Source organism: Tenrec ecaudatus, chromosome 11 (assembly GCF_050624435.1).
Source record: "Tenrec ecaudatus isolate mTenEca1 chromosome 11, mTenEca1.hap1, whole genome shotgun sequence".
Taxonomy (NCBI): domain Eukaryota; kingdom Metazoa; phylum Chordata; class Mammalia; order Afrosoricida; family Tenrecidae; genus Tenrec; species Tenrec ecaudatus.
In genome coordinates this window covers 137,970,190-137,978,530 of record NC_134540.1, presented here as the reverse complement: position 1 = coordinate 137,978,530, position 8,341 = coordinate 137,970,190, and positions in this window count along the sequence as shown.

Here is an 8,341-nt window from a genome sequence, read left to right as displayed (position 1 = left end):
TCTTACAGAACTACCATGAGGGAGAGGTCAAACAAACAGCCACTCTCCATCTTCTGCTTTGTTTCTTCAGTACCCCACTCTTGGTACCACAATATATCAGTCTAGGTAGACTAGAGAAGCAAAATTAATAAACACTCATATTTTATGAGAGGTTTATATAAAGTGTAATTGTACATCAAGCATCCCAATCCAGTCCAGTTCAAGACCATAAGTCTGACATTATCCCATATGTCTGACACTGAGCTACAAAGACCTCCTCCATCTCACAAAACAGATGCAATGATACCAATTTCAGGAGGAAAGCCGAGTCAGTGAGCGTGTAATATCTCAGCACTGGCATGGGTCTCCATGCAGCTTTTCCAGAACCCAGGGCTGCACAAGGGTAGGTCCATGAGGCTTCTCCTCAGGGAGGTCTGGCAGGAAGTGAGCCTTGCCAGCTGAGGCAGAGAACTAGCTCAAGCAGGCACAACTGGTCTGACCATCAGAAAACAAAAGACCCGAAAACTAGAAAGGTGAGGCTCATCAAGCCATTTATTTCTCCCACATTCAATTAATCCCACATGTGTTTATTGACCAGGTTGGCACAATCAATCTTAACTATACCAGCACTATATGATATTGCTTTCAAAATTCTTTTCTAGCACCACGACTCAAATGCACTCATTCTTCTTTGGTCTTTACTCATAATATGACCAAGGAATGTAATTTTCAATATAGAGTTGACCAAAATTATGTAGTTGGAGGAAAGCTTTCCAGATCTACACTTGCTGATGTGACCTGCCTCAAAATGAGAAGAAACAGCTTCAATCATCTATTGATAATAGGAACTTGGAGCATACATCTAGGACAATTTATGAACACGAATCTCGGAAAAATTGGAAGTCCTATAAAATGAAAGGGAACACATAAAATCACTATACTAGGTATTAGTGTACTGAAACAAACTGGTATCGGCCATTTTGAATCAGACTAAGTAAAATTGAAGGACTGAAAAACTGGCTGTGATGGATTACTAAGTCTTTTGAGGATAGGGACCAGAAAATTTTTCTTTTATCCTCTGTCTTATTCAATATTGTATTGGAAGTTTTAGCTAGAGCTATTCTTCACAGTAAGTAAGTTCATGAGGAATGGAATTATGGTCTTTGTCAAAAAGAACATTTCAAGATCTATTGTGAAGTGTAATGCTGTCTGTAATAGGATAGTATCTCTGTGGATAGAAGAAAATCCAGTTTTGTACAGCTATTATTCATATTTACACACCAACCACTTAACCGAATAATAAAAAAACCCAGAGGAATTGCACCAACTTCTTCAAATATGCAATCAAAATTTGTTGATACATATTGGGGATTGGAATTTGAAGTTGGAAACAATGAGGACAGAACAATAGTCGGAAAATAAAACATTGGTGTTGAAAACAAAGCTGGAGATTGCATGATAGGTTTTTTGTAAGACCAATAATTTTTTATTGCAAATACCCTTTTTCAACAGCACAAATACTGACTATAAGTATAGACTTATTTGAATGGTGTGATAGTTAACGTAATTTCATGTCAATTTAAAGATACATAAAAGTGCCAGGGTGGAGTTTAGCTTGTCAATCAGGTCATAGCCTGATGGTGACTCCTTGTGAACCAGGCCTTCTCATAGGAAGGGTTCTGGAAACCTCCCCTCTCTTTCTCTGTCTTCATATTCCTCTTTGCTGACCCTGATGGTGAGTCAGAGCCTTGGAGATTCATCCATTGCCATTGCATCCACAAAACATTGCACCGGTTGGCCTGTGACATCCCCATATTCTGCATCATTCCTTGCTACTGCATGAGTCTGAAGAAGGACTTTTGGACTAGCACTAGACTTATTGAATTGAGTTGGAATGGGCTGGGATGTTATCCTGAAAAATAAAAGTAATACATTTGTGAGAAGGTCCAGTCTATCAAGTTGACATCAACTCATGATGAACCCATGTGTTACAGAGTAGATTACTCCATGAGGTTTTCTTGAAGGCAATGATTCATGAGAGAAGAGTACCAGAACTCTTTTAAGCTATGACACTTGGTGGGTTTGAACTGCCCACTTTTCATGTAGTAGTCAAACCTTTTATGCCAAACAGGAACCTTGGATAAATAAGCAAGACTTTCAACAACCTCTCTTAGTGTTGGTGTATTATGAGAAAGAGAGAAATGGCTAAAGTAGAAAAAAATTAACTGTATTTTAGGGTACACATCCATATACACATATACATGAACAAATGTTAAATGCATGAGAATAAGCATAAAAATAAATTATTATTTATAAATGGCAAAGTAGGAAAAGTTAAATTAAATAAATCTTAACATGTCTTTAGATCTATACTGTAATCTAGATTTTTATATATTGATAAAAGAAAGTTAATTTACAGAAATAAAATCAGAGGAAGTTGAATAGAATTATCACTGTGAATTTGCTACAACTAAAAAATAACCTGCTCAAATAGCCTGCAATCAGGGACATGGTCTGTTGCTCTCTAGCTTAATTTACATATTTTTCTTTGGAAAGACATTTCTTTTTCTTGTTCCTCTAAATATTTAATTGACTTTCCTGAATTTAATCTTAACACATATTTGCTTTGTGTTTATTGACAAGAAATCTGAGTTAAAGGTGCTTTGGGAAATCAGTCCTTGATAGACAAGTGAAATGTCTTTGAACTACACTAAGGGACTTATTCTTCAAAATGTATTAAGTGTGCTGTTTGTCAAAAGTAAATTTACTTATAAATCTTTAAAATATATAAAACATTATTTCTTAAAAAATACAATAGCCTCTCATTCCCACATGCACACTGTTACAAATTAATTAGAATACAACAACAAAACATACACTAACCCAGATTTCCCTATCACACAGATACATAATAATATTGATTCATTTAGCAACAATTTAGTTAAATACTTAGGCATGGTACTAGGTTCTGAGGTATAGTTGAAAATATAATGCACAATACCATGACTTCCCTGCTCTTAGAATGCTGGCTGAGATGAGTATGTGGTGTACTGGTGAAGCCATATTATGTCAAGTCAATGAGAGCAGTAATCTTTAAACAATTCATTTATATGTATACCTCACATCTTCCTTTATACAGAGCTTTAGAATACAAAATATTATTTAGTATGAAGAAGGCACTTAGCGTCCCTAGTCTTTTGGTATCCATTCAAATCATTTTAAAATATGCACACCTGGAATAACAAACACGATAATGATAAATGAAGAAGAGATTCAAGTTGACAATATTTAGTTTTACTTGGATCTATAATCAATGATCAGGAAACGGCAGCCAATAAATATATTGCTTGTACTGAACTGCATTACATTGGCAGATGTGCTTCCAAGGACCTCTTTAAAGCATGAGAAAGCAAATATATAACTTGGAGGAATAAGATGCCGCTCTCCAAATTTATGAGATTTTAAGTTACCTCATAGGCATTTGTAAAATTGATGAGGATCACCCACCCCCCAAACTGATGCATTTGAATATGATGTTGACAAATGATATCCAAAGTACAATGGGCAGCCAAAGGCACAAACAGATCTGTCTTGAAAGATGTACAGCCAGATTTCTACTTGAAGACAATGATGACAAAGCTTTGCAGCTCATACTTTGGACATTTATCAAGAAGTACACGGAAAAATGTGTCATGCTTGGTAAAGGAGAAGGTCAGAGGAAAATTGGAGGACCCACGGTGAAATGAGTTGACTAAGTGACTGGCCCTATACCGTCAAATACAAAAACAGTGAGGATTATGCGGGTCTGTACAGACTTTCCTGCACATCCATGCAATATTTCTTGTACAGTATTTCTGCACACAGAAATAGTTTCATGATTCAGAACTGGCTTTAAAGCACTTAACAAATGAAAACAAAGAAGAGAAAATCATTAAACGCAAGGGCAAAGACTTAGAGCCAGTAGGCATACTCTCTATATTATTGCCGTAGGACAGACAGAATTTATTTTCTTAAACAAAAGGCCTTCCAAGCACTTGTTGCTCTGAGGTGTCTTTGGGTCAGTTCCAACAATAGAGACCCTGTGTCCACCAGAATAAAACACTTTGCAGTCTTGCACCATCCTCATCCTCAGAATTGTATTTTTTTTCAATTTATTTTAAATATAATAATCTATGTTGTTCTTCCATATATAACACTTAATTAGGCCTTTTATCCTATTCTTTTTAAAAATTATTTTATTTGGGGTTCATACAACCCTTTTCAAAACCCATACATACATCATTTGTGTCCAGCACATTCGTACGTATGTTGCCATCATCATTCTCAAAACACTTGCTTTCTACTTGAGCCCTTGGTATCAGCTCCTCATTTTCTCCCCTCCTTCCCCGCTCCCCCCTCCCCTGAACTCTTGATAATTTATAAATAATTATTATTTTATTATATCTTACACCATCCGACATCTCCCTCACCCAAGTCTCCGCTGTCTGTCCTCCAGGGAGGGGCTTATATGTAGACCTTGTCATCTGTTCCCCCTTTCTCCTTCAAGAGGTCTTGTGTAGAATATTTACTCAAAGCAACATGCCATTTAGAAATTTGTATTGTCTGACAATATGCCCTGAGTGTTTAAAAAATAAGAGTTTTAATTCTCCCATCTAAGGAGAATTCTGGTTTTATTTTCTCGAAGACAAATCTGTTTGTTCTTCACGCAATTTATGGGGCTTTCATCATTCTACACCCTCGCCATAATTAAAATGTATCCATTAATTGCCTGTCTTCTTTATTTATTGTCCAGCATTCACATGAGACAAGTGAAAATTCCCTGGTTTAGGTTAGATGCAGTTGAACCTTCAAGGTGACATATCTTAAGTATGCTGAAAGCATGCAACCCTGACTCATACCTTATTGATTTTAAGCCCTTGTTCTATTTTAAAGAATTCCTCTTCACCTATGTGCAGATGGAGTTTTCTGGAATTCCCATTCTTCACAATGGTGCCCATAGTTTGTTATGATGCACATAGTCATATGGCTTTACATATTCAATAAAACATAATTAAACATGCCTCTCCTGTTTTCTGCTTTGCGTTATATCCACCTGGTGCCCAAAAGGATATTTCTTGCTTCAAGTCGTTTTGTGAATCTTTCTTAAATTTTGAATACTGCTGCAACTTGTCGTAAAATGTTCTTTAGCCATATTTTACTTGCATGTGATATTAATGACATTGTTTAATAATTTTTTACATTTTGTTGGGTCACCTTTCTTAGAAGTGGACTTTTTCCCAGTCAATTGTATAGGTAGAAACCTTCCAAAATTTGCACAGATTATTAATGTTTTCAGCTGTGAATTCAGTTTTTGAAACATTTCAATTGGTAAACCTTCAATTCCTGGTACCTTGTTTTTCTAGAATATGCTCTTCTCGGTCTTACAATGCTATTGTAACCCGACCATTTAACAATGAACCGTGCAATGGTTTACCATCATTGTGCCATAAAGAGAAAACTTTTACTTTTTGAATTTAACATACAAAATTAGAACATTGGATGCTGATGTTGTTGTAGTGAGTGATAGCATTTTCTTCCTATAGATATGGCATAGAGAAATGAAAAGCGGGCTTGCTGCAGGGAGACTAGTTCTTAAGATAGGAGTTGAGTAGAGTAAACAATGAAGGGAAAAATTTCCAGTACATTGACAGCATCTTTTGCTAAACAAATGAATCACAGAAACCATCATCACACACAATCCCTGTCCCTGGCCTCTGTCTGCACAAACCACACAAAGCAAGCAGTGTAGTAAGAAGTCTAGGGATCCCTTTAAAAAACAAACAAACAAACAAAAGCCAGCTAGAGTGGATAAAAAGTTGTCCTCCCCTGCAAATGACCCTTATTTTGCTCACTAGTCACCTAGTAGTTCTTATCTCCTGCCCCTGGGTTTGCTCACTTACAGTGGATGCAAAGATGTTGTTCCAACATTCCACACAGATTTATTTCTTAGGGAACTCTGCTCCCACTGCTCAGGATATCCATTTCAAGTTCCCATGTCATTTATAATTTTGCTTCATTTTGGTCTTTTTCAGAGAGAAAAGCCTAGACTGCACTTTGAAAAATAGATTATAATATCATTCCCTTGCTTTATTTAGTTTATGGAGCTTAAAAAATCCTGACTTTCTTGATTTAGGTTATATTCTTTAAAAAAATTCTATTTCTTCAACTGGTATTTATTTTCATGAGATTTTTAATCCAATGATGTTACCCTATTATCTTATAAATTATCCAGTAAAGAGTAGGTGGTCAGTATTTGTTGAATAAACAAAAAGAGAAACATGATTATGTTTAATAGGGAAAATCATGCAATATTCATTTCCTTATGGCTCACATGAATTAAAAATCACCAAATTAAATACTTTTCCCAAAACTAGGTTTAGTAGTTAATTTTATGCTCTTTAAAAGACATTAAAAACAACCTAAGCATCTAATATTTTTAAATGTTCAAGTTATTTATAATATTCTTAAAAACTGTTCAATTCTGGTAGCATATGATCAAGAACCGATGATACTGAAGTAAGAAATCCAAGATGCACTAAATTAATTAGTATAAAACAATGCTCTGGGTATTGCGTGAATACCCATTGAAATGTTTCAATGTTCTGGTGAAGTACTGGAAGAACTCACTTACCTATGTTATGAAATTTGAAATACATCTACATGGGTAACTTACTGGAATAGATGCATATTTGTACACATTCCAAAAAGAAATGTGACACAACAGAATGGGTAAACCATTGAGCAATATAATTAATATAACATGGAAGTAAATTTTTGCTGAAGTTTATTCAACAAAAGTTACAGTAATACATAGAGAGTTGTGAGAAATTCAGGCCGTTAGAAAGAGGGAATGAAACAAAAACAATCATGATGAAACTTAGCTGAAAGCAGAGGATGCCAGAAATGGTTATTTGTGTTTCATTGACTATGCAAAGGAATTTAACAGTTTGGATTATAACAAACTATGGCAAGCATTGAAAAAAATGAGAATTCCAAGACTTTCCATTAGGCTTGTGTGGAACTTGTACGGGGATAATCAGGCAGTTGTTCTAACAGAACAAGGGGCTACTGCATAAACTAATATCAAGATTGATAGAGATCATGACTGTATCCTCTCACCATACGTATTCAAGCTCGGCAACCAATCTGAGAAGCTGGACTGTATGAAGATCATGTCTTAGGAGCAACCTGCAATATTGAGATGGCACAACATTGCTGGTGAAAGTGAGGATGACTAGAACCACCTGCTGATGAAGATCAAGGATTGTAGTCAACTGCGAAACAGGCCATCCACGGCTCATATATAAATCCAAGGTGAAGTTAAAGACAAAACAAGGCCATGAGAGTCAAATATACTCTGGAATATTTCCAGCTTCAATTTTGAGACTATCTGAAGAATAGATACATAAAGAACATCACGCATGAAGGAAGCAGAGAATCACTGAACATACATGGGTGAAAAAAATCAATGTTCATGTCAGAACAGACCCTGAAACTTGCTCTTAGGAAGGGAGGAGCTGAAGTAAATGAAAAAAAAATGATTAAGTTAAACACCTCTGGGAATTGATGACATACCAATCAGAATAATTGGAAATACTGGTTTAGGGCATGGAATTTAGAAGATAGCTACCTCACTAAATGATTGGAAGAGATCCATATTTGTTTTCATTCCAAATAATGTGATAAAACAGAATATGGAAATTATCAAGCAATATCATTTAATTTCAAATGCCAATAAAATGTTGCTGAATACCATTCAGCAACCATTGCAGCAGTACATCCATGGGGAGTTGCCAGGAGGAAATCAAGCTGCATTCAAAAGTGGGATATGGGACATCGCGACTGTTGTTAGATAGACTTTGGTTGAAAGAAGAGAATATCAGATGTTAATTGTGTTTTACTGACTATGTAAATATTTTTGTTATGTTGATCATAACAAACTATGAAGAAGAAGGTAATCCAGAACATTTCATTTTATTCAAGTGGAATCTCTATGCAGATGAAGAGACAATCTTTTTACTAGAACAAGTGCTTAAAGTCAGGAAAGGTTTGGTTAGGCTTGTGTCCTTTAAACATGCTTACTCAAAATATATGTTGAGCAAATAGTCCGAGAACCTGAACTGTATAAGGAAAATATGGCATGAAGTTTGGAAGGAAGCCTATTAACAAACTGCAATATGCAGATGGCACAAGATCGCTTGCTGAAAACAAAGAGGCATTGATGCATTTGCTGATGAAAATCAAGGAGTGCAGCCTTGAGTATAAATTGCGACTCAATGTAAAGAAAACCAATATCCTCACAATTAAACTTATAGGTAGCATC